The 24,985-nt window shown below is 38.7% G+C and overlaps 1 long non-coding RNA gene across 1 annotated transcript in view; it reads left to right on the top strand.

Annotated features, from left to right (window-relative positions):
• The first annotated feature begins 23,310 nt into the window (after positions 1 to 23,310).
• LOC127970693 (uncharacterized) overlaps positions 23,311 to 24,985 on the top strand; it is a 56,618-nt gene continuing 54,943 nt past the window's right edge. Inside the window, exon 1 of the long non-coding RNA XR_008156663.1 lies at positions 23,311 to 23,347. This is a non-coding gene — a long non-coding RNA (uncharacterized LOC127970693). The remainder of the gene's footprint in view (positions 23,348 to 24,985) is intronic.

Raw genomic sequence — 24,985 nt, 5'->3', positions numbered from 1 at the left:
TCAGAGGAGGAAAACCCTGTTTAAATAAAGATTCAACTACATTGAACCGGTTCCCATTTGTTTGGGGAACAATGAAGCAGGTAATGAATATTTTGCCCAATACATTCCAATAAAAAAAACAGTTGCTGGTCTTTTCAAGAGCGAGTCCATGCAGGAGCAGCACAGCTACACCGATTTGCAAGTTCACAACAAAGATGTTCTTAAGGACATTTGGGATGGAAAAGTAATTGCAAAAAATGCTTTAAGTCAGATACCATGTCCTTGGGCTTGATTCTCTATCAGGATTAATTCGAAGTAGTCAAGCCATTAGGTTCAGGAAGAAAAAAAACATTAACAAGTGCTTGTAGTCTATTTCTCATTAGGAGACATTTTGCAAGATTTGGTGTTAGGACAGTTGATAAATGATCTCAAAGACCTCGAGGTGAGTGGCATCCAACTTCCCAGTGGTGGGATTAGGAAAGCAATTGTGTGTGCCATTGCCGGAGATAATGTAGGCTCACATGCTATTGGGTGTTTTGTTGAAAATTTCAGCAACAGTTCCTTCTTTTGCAGATTCTGTGAAGTTGATAGATCAACATTTGTGGCAGACCCACTGGCTGAGGGACCAAGCAGGACTGTGCAGTCATATAAAGGCAATGTCCAAGCAGATGATTTGCGCCAGAAAAAAGGGGTCAAGTTTGTTTCACTGTTTAATGAGCTGTCACATTACCATGTCTGCCAGCCTTGCTTGCCTCCATGCATTGTGCATGATCTTTTCGAAAGCATTATGTCCTATGATTTGGCTCTATGCATTAAACATCTGGTCAAAGTTGAGAAACAGTTTACAGCTCAGATGCACATGATAAGCCATGTGAGATAAATCCTGGGAGTGATAAACTTGTAGGCCATGCGGTTCAGAACTGGTGTTTCCTCCGATTGCTACCAGTGTTAATAGGAGATAAAATACAGGGCCCACTTGATAATGATGTGTGGCAACTAGTTTTGCAGCTCTGAGAGCTGGTGGAATTTATATGTGCATCTTCTATTTTTGCTGGACAGATTGCCTACTTGAAGGTAATGATTGAGGACTACCTGTATTTTCGAAAGAAACTATTTCCTGACCATCCTCGGAGGCCAAAACACCATTATGTCAGTCACTATCCAGAACTAACAGTCCAGTTTGGGCCACTCATTCGTCTCTAGACACTAAGATTCGAAAGCAAACACACTTATTTCAAACAGTGTTCAAGAATGTTGCACAATTTCAAAAACATTTGCTCTATTCTTGCAGAAAGGCATCAGCTTTTTCAAGCATACTTAAGCGCTTTTAGTCTGTTCCCACCCCATTTTGTAGTTGAAAAAGGAATAGTTTTTTGCCCATCCGATTACAATGATGATATTAGAGAAGCTGTTTCACACTTTAACTGTCAGTCAAACACACTAATTTCACATGAGGCGAAAGTGAAAGGGACTAAATACAAGAAAAATATGTTGCTTGTGTTTGATCAAAGTGATGATGGAACTGTATAAATAAAAGCCATTCTGATTCAAGGAGATGACGTCAGCTTCATCACAGAAAGATATAACTCTTCAACTCTCATTGATCAGGGCCTTCATTGCCTTTCTGAGAAACCTGCCAAAAGGCTGTGTTGTGTCAGCCAGGAAAACCTATTGGACTACTATCCTTTGTCCATGTACAAGTTGTGTGGCCTGTCAGTGCTTGCTCTTCACCACTCTTTTCCTTCTCTAGAATGATGTCTACAACTGTGGGGGAGGAAGTACAAAAGGTAATTTCCAAAGGGCTGCCTGGGCTTCTTGAAGAGAAGAAAGAAGAGTTGCTGCAGACACTTTTTACCTGGGGTGTGGAGAGCACAGATGACCTTAAGTATGTGGAGGGAGCTCCTGGAGTGGACCTGTCTGATTAACTCCCGCCAATCCAGATTCGCAAACTGCTAGACAGCTTTAAGAGAGATTATTTTGACATTCTATATATGTATATACATATGTATAAAGTATATATTTTTTGTGTTACACTGTAAATAGTTATTTTTCTGATAACAGATCAGAATATTTGCACAGTTACATAACACCAACATGTTGATGGTGTATTTTTTTATTATTATTATTAGCTGGAGAACAAAATCAATCTGCTGATGTCGCTGCAACAATAGCTCCGCCTTCCTCCACTGTCACCTTAGACACCATTATCCCACCAAGCTTTTCTTCAACTGCAGCTGTTACTTGGCCTGAGTCTTTTCAGGTTCCTTGGAACCAAATGTCAAGCGAATTACGCAGTACAATAGCGAATGGAACGAGACCAATCCCTGCTGATCGACGCAAAATGATTTGCATCATTGTTAATGAAATTAGGAAACATAAAAAAAAATCCAAGCAAAGCACAATGCCTTGCTGTTGCTCTCAAAATTGTCAAACAGTATCCAAAGAGCTTTTCTGATTTTGATGATGCTCAAGAAAAAAATGAAATTGGGTATTACTCCCTCTTGAAACAAATAAAAACCCCTGTTTAGCACATCAATAGAGATAATACTTTATCACGCAGGCGACAGATCAGGTGAGTAACTGACACACCTGAGAGAATGCAATGCAGAGAACCAACAGCCACATACGGATGTACACAATAGTGATGCACGGGTCAGGGTTTTTTCCAACCCCTGGGTCCCGCTTTTATGAAATTATTTGGCCCACCCCAGTCCGCCCTGCAAACAAAGTACAATTTATTTACCCGCCCCAACCTGACCCGCAGGTTATGAGGCGGCCTATTATAATTCAGCGATCAAACTGCCCAGCTATTTCACTTCAGCACCGCATTTCACACACACACACTCGTGAGCACGCGCTAATGAGGAATAGAGCCTGTAGCAGGTGAAGTCTCCATCCACAAACAGACGTACATCATCTGCAGATATAAGGTATTTCATTGCACTTTAACAAGTAATCTGAACAGCTCATATATGTGCAATATTGTAAACGAGCCCTCACTTACTGAGTTTAATGACACAGTTATGTTAGAATGCATCTCATTCTTGTTTCTGTGGCGGTAGTCGGTCTCATCATGAGGCACACGGTCCAGAGCACTGTATGACTGATGCATTCATACAATTCAACTTTACTCCAAATATATGAACTTACCTGTTTTTAATGATTTACATTTAACGTGTTTGTTTATGTCCATATTAGTGTTAAACTGTTGGACTTGAAATCTACTATTGATTTTCTCCGTTGTCTGGTTTTGCAGAACATTTAGACTGATTGATAACTTCCGTGCGCAGAAGCGGCAAATTTGTCACAGGACGCGCAATATGACAGTTGCGTCTGACTACATATGATCTAGCTGTTTTAAATATAGTACTTTTATATTTAACATTAGTTTGTCAGTATTTTTGAAAGTTAACTTTTTTGATTATTAGTGATTACATAGGCTCTCTCGCGCGCACCTGCGTGGTTTAAAACACCAAATGGTTAGGCCTATGCTATGACAAGAACAAAGAGTCTCTCTCCTGCTCCACCCATGCATGATAATATTGTGTCTCGTCGATCTGATCTGATTTGAAAATGACCATATCGCCCAACACTACAACATATATGAATTTTTGTTTTTTGTTTTTAATGATATTTTTATGAGACGACCCGCGCATCACTAGTACACAGTGGCAGCCTGAGCTTCCGCTTGCAAATTCTGATGATGTGCTTGAGGAAAAAAGACAAACTTTAGAGAATTTGTATCAGCAATATGGGAAAAGTGAAGCTGACAGGGGTGATGTTTGTAGGAAACATACTATTTGCAAAGAAAGCACATCAATGACACAGAAGCACATCCTATCAAAGACCTCAAAAGTAAATGGCCATACCTGTTTGTGCAAAAGCACATATTTGCACATTTTGAGAAGCTTTCCAGTATCCCCCCCCCCCCCCCATACACAAAAGGCTCAACCAGGCCATGCAGGAGTATGGTAAAGTCCTTGTTGACTTCTTTAAGAGCAAACCCACAAATGATGTTGTCAAGAAACTCTTGTTGAGTGAAGAAGAAGAAGAAGTTGGACCCCTTGTGATTAAACTCATGCTGGCCCATTTCCGAGAGGATCCGGATGGACTTCTACTACTCGAAGATGTAAGTAAATAGCTGAAAACCACTATTTTTGGTTTTTGTATGTTCTTGTAAATATTTTATATGGACAGGTCTTCCACTGGAATTCTGTTTTTGAAAGCCATATCACCGATCCTGGTATGATATGTGCCACAGCAGGTGACTTTCAAATGACACACACCATACCCGGAAGCCCACGACTTATTGTGATTGGTAAGTCTGCACCGAGTGTGCACACTCTTTATTGACCAAAACTTGGACTTAACAGAAAAGAAAAACTATACATTTTATTTTTTTATTTTTTTGTAAGAAGAACTGATTTATTGTTGTGATTGTTTTCTTGTTTCTTGAGGTTTCTTATATCGTGTTCCTCCATTTCATTTTCAAGTTTAGTATTTTTGTAAGGCTGTCCTGTTGGCTTTATGCTTGCTGCGGTAGTCTGTTTTACTGGTATTACCCGGTATTCAGCTGTACATTACACTGCCGTTTTGCTTTTTTATAGTAATAAAAACAGTTTAGTTCGGCCGGACAATGGATGCTACAGTTTTAAACTGAAAGCATCTTGCTTTAATTTGCTTATTGTTTTTTTTGTTTTTTTCATCAATTCAACAAAAAAAAAAATTCAGTCCTTGCAGGTAATTTTTTATTATAAATAAAAATATACATAATCAAAAAAGGTGTATGTGGAAGCATTTGCTTATGCCTACTCTTTATACATAATGCAAGACATTTCCCAAAATATACATACATAATTACAAAAATACACACATTTATCACCTTATTTTTAAACATTTTCTTGAATTTACAAATTGAAATACACAGTTTTAATTATCACAATTATTCCATAGGTTTACTTCTTTGACAGTAGTTCTTGCCTTCATTTTATTTTAATTTTTTTGTCAATAATCATTTCTTTAAATCGAACAGCCTCTGGATACAATTTGAAATTAAATTATTATATACCTTATATGTTTCCTGTAAATAAGCCTGCACTGGCCCTTTACGGGCCACTAGGGCTGCCAGCGCAAGGCCCCTGAGAATTTGCTCATTGGCAAAACGTTGGTCCCTTAGCACTGGCCCTACATGGCTGTAACTTAGCCTCCAGGAAGCCTTAGCGCTGTTTTATTTAAAAGCAGAGCAGAGTGAGCGTTTTCAGTTGATTCCTATGGAAGCTCAACTTCCATAAATGATGCTGGATAATGAGTATTGAAGGCGAGGTTGTGTGTGTTTCCTGTCCATCCTTGACACTCTGTTTGCTGCTTATTACTTGTTTAATCTTGAGTACAGGTGGAAGAAGTGTGTACCTTGAAGTTCATTCAAAGGTAATGGTTGAATTTTAACAACTTCAGAATCAACATTTTACTTATAGATAAGTTATATCAGAACGAAATCGAGATTTTTCTATCTTTCTCTGCCTTTGAGAAAATGGAGGCTGATCTTGAATCTCCTCGTTGCAACGAGAATTGTTACCTCCCCTTTCTCTGCTTTGCCCGCCCAAATATTTACATATAATTCAGCACAGGCGTTACAAACAGACTTTTATGATATGGATTCGACAGCACACCGGCACAAAGTGTTCATTAATGCCTTATCTGTGATCAGTGATTTCTGATGGGTAGCTAATCATTCAAGTTCACACAGACTTCCTTTCTAAATCGTTTAATACTGTTTATGCATCAGTGAATCAAGCCAGTGACTAAACGATCAACTTCGCGTTGTTTCTCTTAGTAACATGAAACAAATCTGTTATTTAAATTGTGATTTAACTACAGAGAGCGATCAAAGAAAGCTCACTTTTTTTCCGGAGCTGTTACACATAGCGAGTATATCTGCACACTTGCCCAAACTGCCGTTACAATGAATGACGCTGTTATGCTGCACAACGGAGCTTATACTGTATTCATGTGTTTGCTGTTAGCTGTGGTGAAAGCATTTTGTGAGATAACGTGTTGCAATAATGACAAGATCACTGCATCCACGCGATAAACAGACTCTGTCTACTCAATGCTCATCACTGCAGCCTTTCATGTCATGGGAAAAGATCGAACATTTTTTTATATAATCCACACTTCCACGATTCGTTAATCTCGACAGCTGTAATAGTTAAAAAAAATATATATATATATGACGTTATATTTGAGAGGGGTTCCACATGAACGCATTTCGAATGCAACGATGTCAGCCAATCACAACAGTTGTGGTTTACTCGGAGTCTCACAGCAGACACGCCCCTTCAAACAGAGCATTCAAGCCAGAGGGCTAATATCAGGATCTAAAAATGCTTTTTATTTCTAAATTTTAAATGTAAAAATCATACTAACAATATAAGTACACCTAAGAGAACATTAAAAAGCATTTAAAGATAAGGAAATGATCCATGTCATGGGACCTTTAACAACAGCAAGCTATTGAGTTAAATCAGTTTTTTTAATTAGTTGGCATCTCACACTTTCTGGGAGGTCCTCAAACCGATCTTAATTACATAAGCGTTTCCACCGCAGGAACTTTACCCATGAATTAGGGACTTTGGGCTGGTACTCTGCCTGTTTCCACCGCAGGAACCAGGAACTAAATAAAGTTCCGGGTAAAAAAATGCCCCTCAGAAAGTCCCTGCTGGCGAGGTAGTACTTTTTCAAAGTTCCGGAACTTTCCGAGGCGGGACTTGGGCGCTAAACATGCTGATTAGTGGAGTTCATGCAGCATTGTGATCATTGTGATTCAAAATATTACTGTTATTGTGTCATGAAATGTAATTTTAAAATTATTTCAGGCGAGAATGTAGTTGTTTAAAACAAAAATCTGTGGTTTATTTATAAAGACAGCGCTTATTTAAAAATGTGTTTCGCCGATCTCGGAGACGGTCAGCTCCAGGCGATCAGCGGGAGCTCAGTCATCATTTATCCGCCGAGAGCAGCCTCACCTCGGCTAGACCTTCTGATGTGTGCCGCTGGCTCTGATGTCTCTTTAGTGGTTAAACATAAAATATAATTTGTTTTGGGTAAATCTAACAGGTAATCTTTGGTCTGTATTCAATTTATCTATATGTTAAAATGAAAATAAAAAAGACAAATTTATATAATATATTGTTTCATTGTAATGGCTTTATATATACACATTTCCCTGAACTAAATACATTTTTGCAGCTGTTATAATGTTTAAAGAGAACGAAAGGAGGCAGTGGTATTTGATATCATATTTCATTTTATTGTAAATATACAGTGAGGAAAATTGCAGTAGCCAAGTCGAGCTGACTGAAGTTATCAAGTACGCTGCAGATTTACCGGATTTGCGTCGTTGCGGACATCACACTCCCTCGCCGAATGCACAAAGTCTGAACTACCGAGGATGCAAGTCTGAAATGTACATACTGTGTATTGAGAAATATTGAGACCTACGTCACCAGACTATTTAACTAATCTTCTTGGGACTTTAGACCGCGGTGGAAATGCAGAAAGAAACAGGTCTGGGGGGGCGGGCTGTTCCTGGGGAAAAATGTTCCTGGTACACATGTAATTTTGGTGGAAACGCTTTGTGGGCATAAATCTGGAGAGAGGATCCAAAGCTAAGGAAAGTGGCATTGAAAAAAAACAGGACAAATGATACAGAAGAAACGTGTGGCAGTCAACCCACATGTTGCCACTCTGTGCAAAGTAATGGATTTACAATGGAATTTCTGAAATGTAAGGATACACACACACACCAAGATTGCGTCTTCCTTTTATTGTTCTCTATCTGTCTCTGACTGTACCTCTCATCCCTCTGACTGTATCTGTCATCCCTCTATCTGTCTCTGACTGTACCTCTCATCCCTCTGACTGTATCTGTCATCCCTCTATCTGTCTCTGACTGTACCTCTCATCCCTCTATCTGTCACTGACTGTATCTCTTATCCCTCTGTCTCTGACTGTATCTCTCATCCCTCTATCTGTCTCTTACTGTACCTCTCATACCTCAATCTGTCTCTGACTGTATCTGCATCCATCTATCTGTCTCTGACTGTACCTCTCGTTCCTCTCTCTGTCTCTGACTGTATCTGTCATCCCTCTATCTGTCTCTGACTGTATCTACATCCCTCTATCTGTCTCTGACTGTACCTCTCTTTCCTCTATCTGTCTCTGACTGTATCTGTCATCCCTATATCTGTCTCTGACTGAACCTCTCATTCCTCTATGTCTCTGACTGTATCTGTCATCCCTCTATCTGTCTCTGACTGTATCTGTCATCCCTCTATCTGTCACTGACTGTATCTCTTATCCCTCTGTCTCTGACTGTATCTCTCATCCCTCTATCTGTCTCTGACTGTACTCTCGTTCCTCTATCTGTCTCTGACTGTATCTGTCATCCCTCTATCTGTCTGACTGAACCTCTCGTTCCTCTATCTGTCTCTGACTGAATCTGTCATCCCTCTATCTGTCTCTGACTGTACCTCTCATCCCTCTGTCACTGACTGTATCTCTTATCCCTCTATCTGTCTCTGACTATATCTGCATCGCTCTATCTGTCTCTTACTGTACCTCTCATACCTCAATCTGTCTCTGACTGTATCTGCAACCATCTATCTGTCTCTGACTGTACCTCTCGTTCCTCTCTCTGTCTCTGACTGTATCTGTCATCCCTCTATCTGTCTCTGACTGTATCTACATCCCTCTATCTGTCTCTGACTGTACCTCTCTTTCCTCTATCTGTCTCTGACTGTATCTGTCATCCCTATATCTGTCTCTGACTGAACCTCTCATTCCTCTATGTCTCTGACTGTATCTGTCATCCCTCTATCTGTCTCTGACTGTATCTGTCATCCCTCTATCTGTCTCTGACTGTATCTGCATCGCTCTATCTGTCTCTGACTGTACCTCTCATACCTCTATATGTCTCTGACTGTATCTGCATCCCTCTATCTGTCTCTGACTGTACCTCTCGTTCCTCTCTCTGTCTCTGACTGTATCTGTCATCCATCTATCTGTCTCTGAATGTATCTGCATCCCTCTATCTGTCTCTGACTGTACCTCTCTTTCCTCTATCTGTCTCTGACTGTATCTGTCATCCCTCTATCTGTCTCTGACTGTATCTACATCCCTCTGTCTGTCTCTGACTGTACCTCTCTTTCCTCTATCTGTCTCTGACTGTATCTGTCATCCCTCTATCTGTCTCTGACTGAACCTCTCATTCCTCTATGTCTCTGACTGTACCTCTCATTCCTCTATCTGTCTCTGACTGTATCTGTCATCCCTCTATCTGTCTCTGACAGTATCTGCATCTCTCTATCTGTCTCTGACTGTACCTCTCGTTCCTCTATCTGTCTTTGACTGTATCTGTCATCCCTCTATCTGTCACTGACTGTATCTCTCATCCTTCTGTCTCTATCTGTCTCTGACTGTACCTCTCATCCCTCTATCTGTCTCTGACTGTATCTCTCATCCCTCTATCTGTCTCTGACTGTATCTCTCATCCCTCTATCTGTCTCTGACTGTCCCTCTCGTTCCTCTATTTGTCTCTGACTGTATCTGTCATCCCTCTGTCTGTCACTGACTATATCTCTCATCCCTCTATCTGTCTCTGACTGTACTCTCGTTCCTCTATCTGTCTCTGACTGTATCTGTCATCCCTCTATCTGTCTCTGACTGAACCTCTCGTTCCTCTATCTGTCTCTGACTGAATCTGTCATCCCTCTATCTGTCTCTGACTGTACCTCTCATCCCTCTGTCACTGACTGTATCTCTTATCCCTCTATCTGTCTCTGACTGTACCTCTCATTCCTCTATCTGTCTCTGACTGTATCTGCATCCCTCTATCTGTCTCCGACTGTACCTCTCATCCGTCTATCTGTCTCTGACTGTACCTCTCATCACTCTATCTGTCTCTGACTGTACCTCTCATCACTCTATCTGTCTCTGACTGAATCTGTCATCCCTCTATTTTTCTCTGACTGTACCTCTCATCCCTCTGTCACTGACTGTATCTCTTATCCCTCTATCTGTCTCTGACTGTACCTCTCATCCCTCTATCTGTCTCTGACTGTATCTGCATCCCTCTATCTGTCTCCGACTGTACCTCTCATCCGTCTATCTGTCTCTGACTGTACCTCTCATCACTCTGTCTCTGACTGTATCTGTCATCCCTCTATCTGTCTCTGACTGTACCTCTCATCCCTCTATCTGTCTCTGACTGTATCTCTCATCCCTCTATCTGTCTCTGACTGTCCCTCTCGTTCCTCTATTTGTCTCTGACTGTATCTGTCATCCCTCTGTCTGTCACTGACTATATCTCTCATCCCTCTATCTGTCTCTGACTGTACTCTCGTTCCTCTATCTGTCTCTGACTGTATCTGTCATCCCTCTATCTGTCTCTGACTGAACCTCTCGTTCCTCTATCTGTCTCTGACTGAATCTGTCATCCCTCTATCTGTCTCTGACTGTACCTCTCATCCCTCTGTCACTGACTGTATCTCTTATCCCTCTATCTGTCTCTGACTGTACCTCTCATTCCTCTATCTGTCTCTGACTGTATCTGCATCCCTCTATCTGTCTCCGACTGTACCCCTCATCCGTCTATCTGTCTCTGACTGTACCTCTCATCACTCTATCTGTCTCTGACTGTACCTCTCATCACTCTATCTGTCTCTGACTGAATCTGTCATCCCTCTATTTTTCTCTGACTGTACCTCTCATCCCTCTGTCACTGACTGTATCTCTTATCCCTCTATCTGTCTCTGACTGTACCTCTCATCCCTCTATCTGTCTCTGACTGTATCTGCATCCCTCTATCTGTCTCCGACTGTACCTCTCATCCGTCTATCTGTCTCTGACTGTACCTCTCATCACTCTGTCTCTGACTGTATCTGTCATCCCTCTATCTGTCTCTGACTGTACCTCTCGTTCCTCTATCTGTCTCTGACTGTACCTCTCGTTCCTCTATCTGTCTCTGACTGTCCCTCTCATCCCTCTATCTGTCTCTGACTGTCCCTCTCGTTCCTCTATTTGTCTCTGACTGTATCTGTCATCCCTCTATCTGTCTCTGACTGTACTCTCGTTCCTCTATCTGTCTCTGACTGTATCTGTCATCCCTCTATCTGTCTCTGACTGAACCTCTCGTTCCTCTATCTGTCTCTGACTGAATCTGTCATCCCTCTATCTGTCTCTGACTGTACCTCTCATCCCTCTGTCACTGACTGTATCTCTTATCCCTCTATCTGTCTCTGACTGTACCTCTCATTCCTCTATCTGTCTCTGACTGTATCTGCATCCCTCTATCTGTCTCCGACTGTACCTCTCATCCGTCTATCTGTCTCTGACTGTACCTCTCATCACTCTATCTGTCTCTGACTGTACCTCTCATCACTCTATCTGTCTCTGACTGAATCTGTCATCCCTCTATCTGTCTCTGACTGTACCTCTCATCCCTCTGTCACTGACTGTATCTCTTATCCCTCTATCTGTCTCTGACTGTACCTCTCATCCCTCTGTCTCTGACTGTATCTGCATCCCTCTATCTGTCTCCGACTGTACCTCTCATCCGTCTATCTGTCTCTGACTGTACCTCTCATCACTCTGTCTCTGACTGTATCTGTCATCCCTCTATCTGTCTCTGACTGTATCTGTCATCCCTCTATCTGTCACTGACTGTATCTCTCATCCTTCTATCTGTCTCTGACTGTACCTCTCGTTCCTCTATCTGTCTCTGACTGTACCTCTCATCCCTCTATCTGTCTCTGACTGTATCTCTCATCCCTCTATCTGTCTCTGACTGTCCCTCTCGTTCCTCTATTTGTCTCTGACTGTATATGTCATCCCTCTATCTGTCACTGACTATTTCTCTCATCCCTCTATCTGTCTCTGACTGTACTCTCGTTCCTCTATCTGTCTCTGACTGTATCTGTCATCCCTCTATCTGTCTCTGACTGAACCTCTCGTTCCTCTATCTGTCTCTGACTGAATCTGTCATCCCTCTATCTGTCTCTGACTGTCCCTCTCGTTCCTCTATTTGTCTCTGACTGTATCTGTCATCCCTCTGTCTGTCACTGACTATATCTCTCATCCCTCTATCTGTCTCTGACTGTACTCTCGTTCCTCTATCTGTCTCTGACTGTATCTGTCATCCCTCTATCTGTCTCTGACTGAACCTCTCGTTCCTCTATCTGTCTCTGACTGAATCTGTCATCCCTCTATCTGTCTCTGACTGTACCTCTCATCCCTCTGTCACTGACTGTATCTCTTATCCCTCTATCTGTCTCTGACTGTCCCTCTCGTTCCTCTATTTGTCTCTGACTGTATATGTCATCCCTCTGTCACTGACTGTATCTCTTATCCCTCTATCTGTCTCTGACTGTACCTCTCATTCCTCTATCTGTCTCTGACTGTATCTGCATCCCTCTATCTGTCTGACTGTACCTCTCATCCGTCCATCTGTCTCTGACTGTACCTCTCATCCCTCTATCTGTCTCTGACTGTATCTGTCATCCCTCTATCTGTCTCTGACTGTATCTGCATCTCTCTATCTGTCTCTGACTGTACCTCTCGTTCCTCTATCTGTCTCTGACTGTGTCTGTCGTCCCTCTATCTGTCTCTGACTGTATCTGCATCCCTCTATCTGTCTCTGACTGTATCTCTCGTCCCTCTATCTGTCTCTGACTGTATCTGCATCCCTCTATCTGACTGACTGTACCTCTCATCCCTCTATCTGTCACTGACTATATCTCTCATCCCTCTATCTGTCTCTGACTGTACTTTCGTTCCTCTATCTGTCTCTGACTGTATCTGTCATCCCTCTATCTGTCTCTGACTGAACCTCTCGTTCCTCTATCTGTCTCTGACTGAATCTGTCATCCCTCTATCTGTCTCTGACTGTACCTCTCATCCCTCTGTCACTGACTGTATCTCTTGTCCCTCTATCTGTCTCTGACTGTACCTCTCATTCCTCTATCTGTCTCTGACTGTATGTCATCCCTCTATCTGTCACTGACTGTATCTCTCATCCTTCTATCTGTCTCTGACTGTACCTCTCGTTCCTCTATCTGTCTCTGACTGTACCTCTCATCCCTCTATCTGTCTCTGACTGTATCTCTCATCCCTCTATCTGTCTCTGACTGTCCCTCTCGTTCCTCTATTTGTCTCTGACTGTATCTGTCATCCCTCTGTCTGTCACTGACTATATCTCTCATCCCTCTATCTGTCTCTGACTGTCCCTCTCGTTCCTCTATTTGTCTCTGACTGTATCTGTCATCCCTCTGTCTGTCACTGACTATATCTCTCATCCCTCTATCTGTCTCTGACTGTACTCTCGTTCCTCTATCTGTCTCTGACTGTATCTGTCATCCCTCTATCTGTCTCTGACTGAATCTGTCATCCCTCTATCTGTCTCTGACTGTACCTCTCATCCCTCTGTCACTGACTGTATCTCTTATCCCTCTATCTGTCTCTGACTGTACCTCTCATCCCTCTATCTGTCTCTGACTGTATCTGCATCCCTCTATCTGTCTCTGACTGTACCTCTCATCCGTCTATCTGTCTCTGACTGTACCTCTCATCCCTCTATCTGTCACTGAATGTATCTCTCATCCTTTTATCTGTCTCTGACTGTACCTCTCGTTCCTCTACCTGTCTCTGACTGTATCTGTCATCCCTCTATCTGTCTCTGACTGTATCTGCATCCCTCTATCTGTCTCTGACTTTACCTCTCATCCCTCTATCTGTCTCTGACTGTATCTCTCAACCCTCTATCTGTCTCTGACTGTACCTCTCGTTCCTCTATTTGTCTCTGACTGTATCTGTCATCCCTCTATCTGTCTCTGACTGTATCTCTCATCCCTCTATCTGTCTCTGACTGTATCTGTCATCCCTCTATCTGTCACTGACTATATGTCTCATCCCTCTATCTGTCACTGACTATACGTCTTGTAACAGAAATGACTCGAACCAGACAAATTAAAGAGTCATCAGGGCTGTGTTTGAAACACGAGCCGAATTCCTCAGGATGTCATAAAACATTCTGTGCCACATGTCCCAAGCAAGATGACCAACCAACTTGTTCACACAAAAGCTTTCAACATTAACACCACTAGAACAATTATTTACAATTTCAATTCGAAGAAGAGAAATTTGGTGTCAAATTTGTTGTTCGTAATGGAAATGCAACGCTGGACATCACATGGAAACCCATGAGTTAAACACTTCCATTGACTTCCCCCCACCTAGCAGAACCAGACTGTAATTCCCAAGGGGGGAGGGGCTATGAACCTCTGGTCTCCACAGAAATCCTTGACAAGATATGTCTTTATGTCTTTTGTACATATGGACCAAAATGAACTCCAAAATGACTTCTAAATGAATATCATTCCATCGCTTAAAGCTGCAGTAGGGAACTTTTGTAAAAATATATTTTTTACATATTTGTTAAACCTGTCATTATGTCCTGACAGTAGAATATCCCTCTATCTGTCTCTGACTGTATCTGCATCTCTCTATCTGTCTCTGACTGTGTCTGTCATCCCTCTATCTGTCTCTGACTGTATCTGCATCCCTCTATCTGTCTCTATCTGTCTCTGACTGTATCTCTCGTCCCTCTATCTGTCTCTGACTGTATCTGTCATCCCTGTATCTATCACTGACAATACTCTCATCCCTCTATCTGTCCTTAACTGTATGTCTCATCCCTCTATCTGTCTCTGATTGTATCTGTCATCCCCCTATCTGTCACTGACAATACTCTCATCCCTCTATCTGTCCCTAACTGTATGTCTCATCCCTCTATCTGTCTCTGATTGTATCTGTCATCCCCCTATCTGTTTCTGAAAGTTTTATTATATTTTTTAATATATCTAATGTATTGTCCTCTTTGTTCTTTTTGATATTTCTAGTCACACTTTGAATCCTGGGATGGAACGTCATCTGGAGCATAATTGTTCTTTGGTTGATTTTTATCTGTTTTTGATGGAAAGTTTGTATGACTTGTTTGGCCATGTTGGTCTATTCATTAAGTTGATTAAAGCTATCTGAAAGTGTCTTTGTGGTTTTTAAAGGGTTAGCTCACCTAAAAATGAAAATTCAGTCAATAATTACTCATGTCGTTCCACACCCGTAAGATCTTCGTTCATCTTCACAACACAAAGATATTTTTGATGAAATCCAATGGCTCAGTGAAGCCTGCATTTCTAGCAAGTTAATTTCTTTTTCAATGCCCAGAAAGCCGCTAAAACATATTTAAAACAGTTCATGTGACTACAGTGGTTCGAACTAAGTATTATAAAGCGACGAGAATACTTTTTGAGTGACAAAAAAACTACTTTACTCAACAATATCTAGTGATGGGCGATCTCAAAACACTCCTTCATGAAGCTTTGAAGCTTTACGAATCTTTTGTTTCAAATCATTTGTTTGGAACGTGTATCAAACTGCCAAAGTCATGTGAACTATTGAAAAAAAAAAACACTTATGACATAACGAAGCCTCGTTTACTGAAATCATGTGCCTTTGGCATTTTTTGATATGCACTCCGGACCACTGATTTGAACGAAAAGATTCATAAAGCTTCAAAGCTTCATGAAGCAGTGTTTTTAAAAAAAAAATCGCCCATCACGAGATATTGTTGAATACCGTATTTTTCGGACTATAAGTCGCACCTGAGTATAAGTTGCACCTGAGTATAAGTCGCATCAGTCCAAAAATACATCATGATGAGGAAAAAACATATTTAAGTCGCACTGGACTATAAGTCGCATTTATTTAGAACCAAGAGAAAACATTACCGTCTACAGCCGCGAGAGGGTAGAAGGTAATGTTTTCTCTTGATTCATTTTTAGTTTGTTTTCTCTTGGTTCATGTCAAATTAATTTTGATAAATAAGTCGCAGGACCAGCCAAACTATGAAAAAAAGTGTGACTTATAGTCCGGAAAATACGGTAGTCATTATTTAGTTTTTTGGCACACAAAAAGTATTCTTATTTCAATAAGGTTGAACCACTGTAGTCACATAAACTGTTTTAAATATGTTTTTAGTACATTTCTGGGCATTGAAAAAGAAAATGATCTTGCTAGCAATGCAGGCCTCATTGGGCCATCAGGTTTAATAAAAAAATATCTTAATGTGTGTTGTGAAGATGAACAAAGGTCTTAAGGGTGTGGAACGACGTGTGGATGAGTAATGACTGAATTTTCACTTTTGGGTGAACTGTTTTAATATGACCATATTGGTCATGTTTTGGTTATAATGCCGTTTGTGTATTTCTTAGTGTCAATGTCCACGATGGCCAATATGTTTCAAGTAATTAAAAAAAAATACATATATATATATATATATATATATATATATATATATATATATATATATTGGTGAATTAAGTTATGCATTATACAACACTTAATGCAGTTAAAAATAGTTTAAAACGTATGTTAATAGTTTAAATTTAAAATTCAGCTGCCAGTCATTAAGTCAGCAATAGGGAAAAATATATTGTATGCTATCATTGTTCATACTTTAAATATAGCAAATAAACATATGCTTTTTTTTTTTAAAGAATTGCTGTATTTTTCACAGTGAACTACTTGAATGTGTGTATTTGCAATTTTAAAGGGAATGGTTCACTTTCAAATTAAATTTTGATAAGTTTTAGCTTACCTCAAGGGCATCCAAGATGTTGGTGTCTTTTTTTCCGCAATAGTTCCCATTTTTATATTTTTAGGTCAAACCGTTCTTGTCTGTGACTCATATAATGGAGGTCTATGGTCACCACCTCAAAGAGCATGCACAGAGAAGTCGAAATTAAACAATTCCCCATCGTAAGTACACATTGATGTCCAAAGACACGAAAAGAAGCGGTTCGTGTAAGAAAACGAACAGTATTTATATAATTTTTACCTCTTTTACACAACCACATCCAACTGATCTGAGGGCACGAATGATTTCTGATGTGATGTGTGCGAGTGCTTCCTGACGTGATGTGCGCGCGCGCTCTGGCTTAGTCTGTGCAAGCGCGGAAAGCACCGGAAGCGGTCTCTCGCGCGTGTACATCACTCATTGTTTACACTCACTGTCTATGGTTTACACAGAGATTACGGAAGTACCTTTCACTCTGAAGATCTAAACATACTAAGATGTACAGGAAATTGCAATGGAAGACGATTTCAATATATCCAGACAACGTTTAATTTTTTTCACAACCATATTTATTTGAACCAGAATACAGAGATCAAGTACTCAGGAGCGATGGAATAAGCATCCACTGCGGCAGCACGTCTTCAAGCCTCAGAGAGACAGAGATCTCTTCAAAATTGGTGGTGTTTTAGTAGCAAGTGTTGTGAGATGCCAACAGAAGTGGAGAGCATATTTTGTCATGAATGGAACAAGACGACGACGAGGACATTGACAGTATCGCATCACACACCTGCCTGACTGAAGTTCCTGAGTTTTCTCCGCTGTTGAGACGAAGCGTTTTGCACGTTGTGTTTAGTTTGCCATGTATAAACTGGAGGCTAAAACATACCAAAATTTAATTTAAGATGTATGTTAAATGCCATCTACAATATATAAAAAATGCAGTATACAATATATTTTTTATTATAGACCCTGCTGCCAGTATTTTACTATAAATTGTTAGTCAGAAACACAAAAATGTGGAAGTGTTTCTTGATGAAAAACCTGATGCATGTATGAATTCACCTTCCTCTTCTCATCTGTCATAATGCTTTTAATTTTAATCTTGTGAGAATATGTGCACCACAGTTGTTAATTCTCTCTTACTCTTTTATGAATACTAAGGATTTGGACTGTTGGCTAAACGTCTGATGCATATAGGGACACAAAAGGGGAAACAGTTCAGGAGTGTTGAAGTCGTCTTCGGATTTGTTGAATTCTACAAGATTTCCGCGAGACGTGTGTGTCGCATTCTTTAATGCTCTGTCCGTAAACAAATATGCCGTGACACCAAACCCCCTTCACAAAAGAAGAAAACCTAGTGTTTACAACAATGAGCGCTTCTCACGATCAACTAAACACTGGAGTTTCAAAAGTATGTGAAATATGTAATACAAAAGTTCACGGCATAAACTCTTCCAAATACGTCCGAGAGTTTTACATACCGGTCTGTTATTGTGGCGACATTTCCATGCCTCGAAACTTGAAGATGAACGAAACAAACTGTGATTGGTTGTTTGACATGTTGGTCATTGACATGTTGGTCATTGGACATTGGGCCTTGGCCAATGAAAGCTGCCATGAATTCCAGAATAGCCAACAGTCTGAAGGTCTGGCCACACAAGTTGCCAATGTTTATTTATTTATTTTCTGTCCCAACTCAAGCATCATATTTTAAGTGTTTTTCACAGTATAAGGGTAATCCACATATACCAGTATTCCAAACGTAGAACATGTCGGTCTGGTAGCAAATATTGGAGGTAGACCCTGGAGACTGTTCTTTGCAGTATTACACTGAACAATGCTGTCAGAAGACACAGGGTCAAGGCAAAGAAGATTTGGAGAAGTACTTCATCTTCAGTGATAGTCAGGAAGCCAACAGATACTAGTGCCTAGAATACATCAGCATCAGACCTGTATAAAACCAAATTAAAACTAAATTGGCAGGGAAATGTGAATGATCAGTTTTCAGTGTTATCTGTCCTGTCTACACTGCCATGCCATTGAGTTAGTTCACCCAAACTTGAAATTAATGTCTTCATTTTCTCACTCATGACTTTTTGCAACACAAATAAAGACATTTTCAGTGAAATCTGAGAAATTTCTGTCTTTTAACTGAATATCTATTTTCCCAAAACCTTAGACGGTTGATCATATCTACTTGGTCGTAAAACCAATTCAAAATTAGCATTTCTTCTGTGATACAGTACTTAGTGTTTAACAGAGCAAATAATAATTACTGCAAGACAACGAACTGATTCAGTTTAAACCTAAAATATGTGATCAAGTAATTACTATGATTGAATTAAAATGTTGACAATAAAATTGTAAACTGAAAAATGACTTTAACTTAAAAAGTGACCAAAACCTCACAGTGTAATATAATTATAGAGGGAATTTTGCAAACTAGGAAGGAGAAGTTGCTAGCACATCACTTCCACTGGGTGTCTTTACCATGCCTTTTCCTGACTACAAGCAGAGCCTGTCAGGAGGCTTCACCACTCCGGTAATGAAAATGGAGCATCTAATGGGCTATTTGTAACTCACTTTATTTCCCTTATGTATGGATGATCTATTATCCATACATTATCTATCATCTTCTCTCTCATATCCTTGCTTTACTTCGTCAGGTTTTCTGAGCTAATTACTTTTGAAAATTCTTTCTTGAACATTTCTCCTTTGTCTTTATTAATTACTGCAATTTCTTCCCCAATATTTAACACTGAATAATCATATTCTCTCCTAATTCCACTCATCTTTTTAATCATATTCCAGACTTATTTCACTGGAGTATTCTTCCCAATTTCATCACAAAACCTTCTCCAATACTCTTTCTTCACTTCCCTTATTATTTTCTAGTTTCTGCCTGAGTTTTCTTATATATTATCATATTTTGCCAGTTGTGAGTTCTCTTCAGTTTTTTTAATACCTTTCTTTTCCTTCTAACTGCTATTGAACATTTCTCATTCCACCATGGAACTATTTTTCCCACTCTCTTTCCTTTAATTTTTGGAATGCATTTACTTGCACCATTGTGAATTGGTGACACTATCTCTGTATATATCTTCTCAGTTCCTATTTCTTCATTCACCTTTATCAATTTCAATTGTTCCTCACACAAGATTTAGAATTTTTCCCAATCAGCTCTCACTTTCCTGTATTTGCTTCATTTACCTTTCTTACCTCATCATTTACAATAGAACTAATTGTAGGAAAATGATCACTCCCAATTTTACAATTCCTTAGAACCTACCAATAATTTTTTCTCTCTCAGCGAATCTGAAACAAATGTTAAATCTATTGCAGATAACCAGTATTTACATCCCAATGCATGTAACTCCCATCATTTCTGCAGACCAAGTTTTTTCTTTCTATCACCTCTTCAATGATTGATCCATTTGTATCTGTTAATAATCCACCCCATAACGTTTTATGAGCATTAAAATCACCGCACCATATTACTCTTTCTCAACTTAGTCCTTTTATTTCTTCCATTTTGTTTTGTACTAGTCTTTTAGATGGATTATAAAAGTTTATTATAACAAAATTCTTCAATCCAGACCATATTTCTACAACTATATACTCCATTGTCAACCCTTTCTTCACAACTCTAAACATCCCGAGCCAATATGTTGACAAAACTTGTACTAGTATTTTTACAATGTGGCACTAAAATGCTGCCTTATATGCTACTGAATGAAAACACAATTTTGGCCCAAAAACAAACAAACAATATAAATAAATAAAATAAAAGAAGAAAAAAAAAGAAGAGTCAATGTTGCAAAAATTAATTTGATGAATCTGACTTGCCATCTCCTCATTGGACGTGCTTTTAGAGAGAAATGCATCTTTAGGATTACATAATGAAAGAGTTTTTGATTTGAATTATTTTGTTTTAAAATAGTAATTTAAAACGCAACAAGCATTCCATAGTTATTCTATAGAAAAGCATTCTATAGATATATTTATCATGTCAGTGAAGTGTTCCTGCTCAAGACCAAGAGGACAGAAAGCGCATTCCTGTTTATTTTCCTTATTTTACAAAAGCATAAGGTTTTGTTGATATTGTGAGTGCACACAAATACAAGTAGACCCTTTGCAGTTTCAAATGATGTATACAAGGACGGGGGACATGGACAAAAATATATCACATATTTTTTTATATAACACAATTCTTTTGTCATGTTGGTTTTACTATTTTGCAAGTTGTCTTAGCATTACAGCCAAACTAATTTCCCTATTATTAAGACAAAGCATTTCAAGGTAACAAAATAGAAAATGAATGACAGACATTTAGGCCAAAGAGAACAAAGATTGTTTATCTTCGTTCTTATTTTTTAGTAACAAAGATAAAACAATGACAGAGGTATACATTACAACTACACGTAATATACAGATAAAACAAACATTGCTTTATTTTCAGGTGCAATAGGTGTATTTAGCAGATGCATTCAAAAAAATAAAGGAACAAATATACAAATAAAACACTATATAAACTGATTCCTAAAGCAACCATATTCAATTTCTTTTTCTCTGTGTTTTGTTGTTTTATTAACGTTAAAGTAATAGTTCACTCAAAAATATTATTCGGTCAGCTGTCTGTTAATTCTGTCATTTGTATGTATTTTTGTATCCCCATTTACTCTCTCAAAATTGGTTTTAAACCTAAATGTTTCTTTCTTATTCTGAACATAAATGCTATTTTGAGGAATGTGGAAAACCAAACAGTTGCTGGTCCACAGAGACTTTCGGAGTATTTTTTGCTACAATCAAATTCAATGTGGACCAGTAACTGTTTGGTTACCCCAAATTCTTCTAAATATCTTTTTATTAATACAGGTTTGGAACAATGTGACAGTGAGTAAATAATGACAGAAATGAAATTTTAGGGTGATCTATCCCTAAATGACAAAAGGCTGCATGTTTAATAGGCCTACTTTAAGACCTGCACACGTCTAATATACAGGCACGCATACATTTTTTTCTCAACTGTTTACTTTCATTTTAGACATAACCAACATGTAAACCTTCTGTGTTTGACAGTATTAGCACAAAAGATAACTTAGTAGTTCAATAATCAGGTGCTGTTTGACAGGCTTTAGCACATGCGGTTCGGGTGTATGCAGCGCTCAGAAAAAGAATTTTTTTTAAAAAGTATGGTGTATTTTTAAGTTTCCGATGTCATAAAAAAAAAGCATGCTGGCACCTTCATTACCTGCAAAGGGCTCATTCTCTGGACAAACGATTGGATATGCGCCTAACAGTGCTCATTTATCTAGGTTTAATATTTTAATTAATACTATGAAATGCATGAAGTGTCTGGTGTTCACTCGTTCCTTAAAAAAACATAATTTACATAACATAAAATGTTCCAAACATATTTCTAAATTAACTTAATAAAGAAAAACAATAAGAAATATTACAACATTGCCATTAAAAACCAAAACGTATTTATTAGCAGTGTAATGGGGAAGAGAGAGAGAAAAAAGTCACAGTATCCAGTCAGATACTGTTGGAGAAAGGCTGGGACCATGCAGTTTCTCCCAGCTCAACATGCCCCCAAACTGCTCGGGGCCCATGTGCACCTACATATCCTGCACACCCAGACTCTATGCCACTGGGGAGAGAGATGTGTACTTTAGAAACTGTTATCATGGTCATTACCACCTTAAAGTCTTCCTTGGGGCAAAATAGGACAAAGCCAAATGATTTTTAATGTACTTATTCACACGTACGCTTATCCACACATACGTTATCCAGACACAAAGTCCTTTCTTTGCTATGTGATGCCACACAGATGAGTGATGGGCTTTTAGTTTTAAAATAACAGATCTTATTTTAAATGTATGAACTGTATGAGTGATCATAATGCCTAAATATAAGTTACATGGTAAAAAGTGGAAGAATGTTTCTCGTAACTCTCGAAACATGGCAAAAAATGGCTTAGTATATTTGTCTAATTTCTAGTCAAAGTATCTTGCAATTCTTAAATCAAGATACTTTTACTAGATAAGCCAAATGACTTCAGATTTTTAGTCTTGTTTTTCATGGGTAAACAAAAATTCAATTTAGTGCATTTTTCTTAAAACAAGTAAAATTATCTGACAGTGGGGTAAATAAAATACTCTTGTTTAAAAATATTTTACTTACCATACAGTATGTATCAATGAATGACAACACTGTTTTGAGTGTGTAATACCTAATTAACTCTCTTTGATCCATGGGAAATTCATATAATGTTATTATGTATTATTTTGTTTCCATTATTTTGTTTTAAGAAGTTAAAATGACTCAGAAAAACCTTGACTGAAATATTCTATCACATTATTTTGACATTTAAAGGTTTGGATGGTTTTTTGTTGGGGTGGGGGGGTATGAGCTTTTGGGCTGGGTATGAGCTCTCTGCTCTGCAGAGAGTTTTTAAGTGTGAACTTTATTCTTGTCAAAGGCCAGTGTAAAATTAATTCACTTCCTGTGTAGACATAGAACTAGTCATTATTCTTAAGAACAGCTTATCCGTGAAGAAGAACTATCATCAGTGAATAATGGAATTAGAGGCAATTTATGAAAATGTTGAATGCAGAGATATTCAAAATACCACTAGACCTCAGAGTCAGGATGAAGGAAAGGATCTAAAACACAGTAAGAAAAGAAACTACTTTAAAGCAGAAATTATGTTATTAATAGTGTCAATAATGTGGAAATGAATGGTTAAATACAACTTTAAGTATTTATTCTAGGAAAAATTATGTGACACTGGACCACAAAAGCAGTCTCTTTTTAAGTCTCTGGGATATATTTTTAACAATAGCCAAAAAAACAACAACATTGTTTTGGTAAAAGAAAAAATTATGCCAAAAATCATTAGGATATTAGGTAAACATCATGTTCCATTAAGATATTTTGTAAATTTCCTACTGTAAATATATGAAAACTTTTTTGATTAGTAATATGCATTGCTAAGAACTTCATTTGGACAACTTTAAAGGTGATTTTCTCAGTATTTAGATTTTTTTGCTCCCTCAGATTACAGACTTTATAACAGTTGTATCTCAGACAAATATTTTAAAATTAAAATTGACACTTAAGACTGGATTTGTGGTCCATGGTCACATATGTCAACGTTTCCGCATTTATTTTAAATATATCAAAATATAATTATTTTCTTGTTAATTTGTCTAATAATGTTCTTATTTGGATATTTTACCTTAAACCAACATTGTTACTGTATAGCAGGGATCGGACAACCATTTCGGCATGACGTGCAATTTTTTTATTTTTCTGGTTAACCGCTTTGCCAACACCCATAACCCCCCTTCTGTATTTAAACGGTACATACACATTTTTAAATGATATGATAAAAAAACTATTTGATGCAAATAGTTTCGGAATATTTTTTAATATATAGTTTTTTTTTTTTACTTAAAAAAAATAAAAAATAATAATGACACACAGTGTGTTGTGTGTGTGACAAGGCCAATGCATTAAAACAGTTTAGCTTAATCTCCAGTTTAATGCGCTGCTTTAATTGATGCACACATATACACACACACCACTCACACACAGAGATCTGAGATCGCAGTATGTGCAGCGTTTGCGCATGCATCCGTAGACTAGCGCAAGTTAAATCTCACACTTTAACGGTATTTATAGCTCCTAACAGGCTGTGTGACTATGAGAAGTTATTACCTTATTTCCACGCTTGCCGTAGGTTGCCAAGCCCTGCTGTATAGCAATGTTTGTTTTATAAAAGATAAAAAAAACTCTACAACATTATTTAAAGATAAAGACTGATTATCGTGGAGGCTAATTTGAAACTTAATGTCTAGTAATATGATGGGTATTCATTAATATTTGTGTGTTTTGGTCAGGAGGAAGTAGATGTTTGGTGTTGATCACAGTGAGTCTGGCGCTCATTTGTGTTCTTCTGCTGGTCTTCATCATACTGCAGCAGACCACCATCACAGCAGAGAGAGACCTGATAAAGAGTTACAAGATCACAGTTGAAGAGTTCAATCAAACTATCAACAGCTTACAGGAAAAATACAATGATGTCAAGATTGAAAAAGACCAACTGCAGAACAACTTCACCTCTTTGAGTCAGAAGAAACTGAAGCTCGAGACCAGAGTCAATAATCTCACTGCTGAGAAAAGCCAGTTGCTGATCAACTTGAACTCTTTAAGTAAGAAGAAACTGGAGCTGGAGAGTGGTCAACTGAAGATAGAATATAAACAAGGTCAGTACAAATCTGTTTTTGTTGTTGTTTACATATACAGTAT

Source organism: Carassius gibelio, chromosome B13, assembly GCF_023724105.1.
Source record: "Carassius gibelio isolate Cgi1373 ecotype wild population from Czech Republic chromosome B13, carGib1.2-hapl.c, whole genome shotgun sequence".
Classification (NCBI taxonomy): Eukaryota; Metazoa; Chordata; class Actinopteri; order Cypriniformes; family Cyprinidae; genus Carassius; species Carassius gibelio.
The sequence above is the reverse complement of the archived record's forward strand: the minus strand, read 5'-3'. Positions and strand labels throughout refer to the sequence as shown.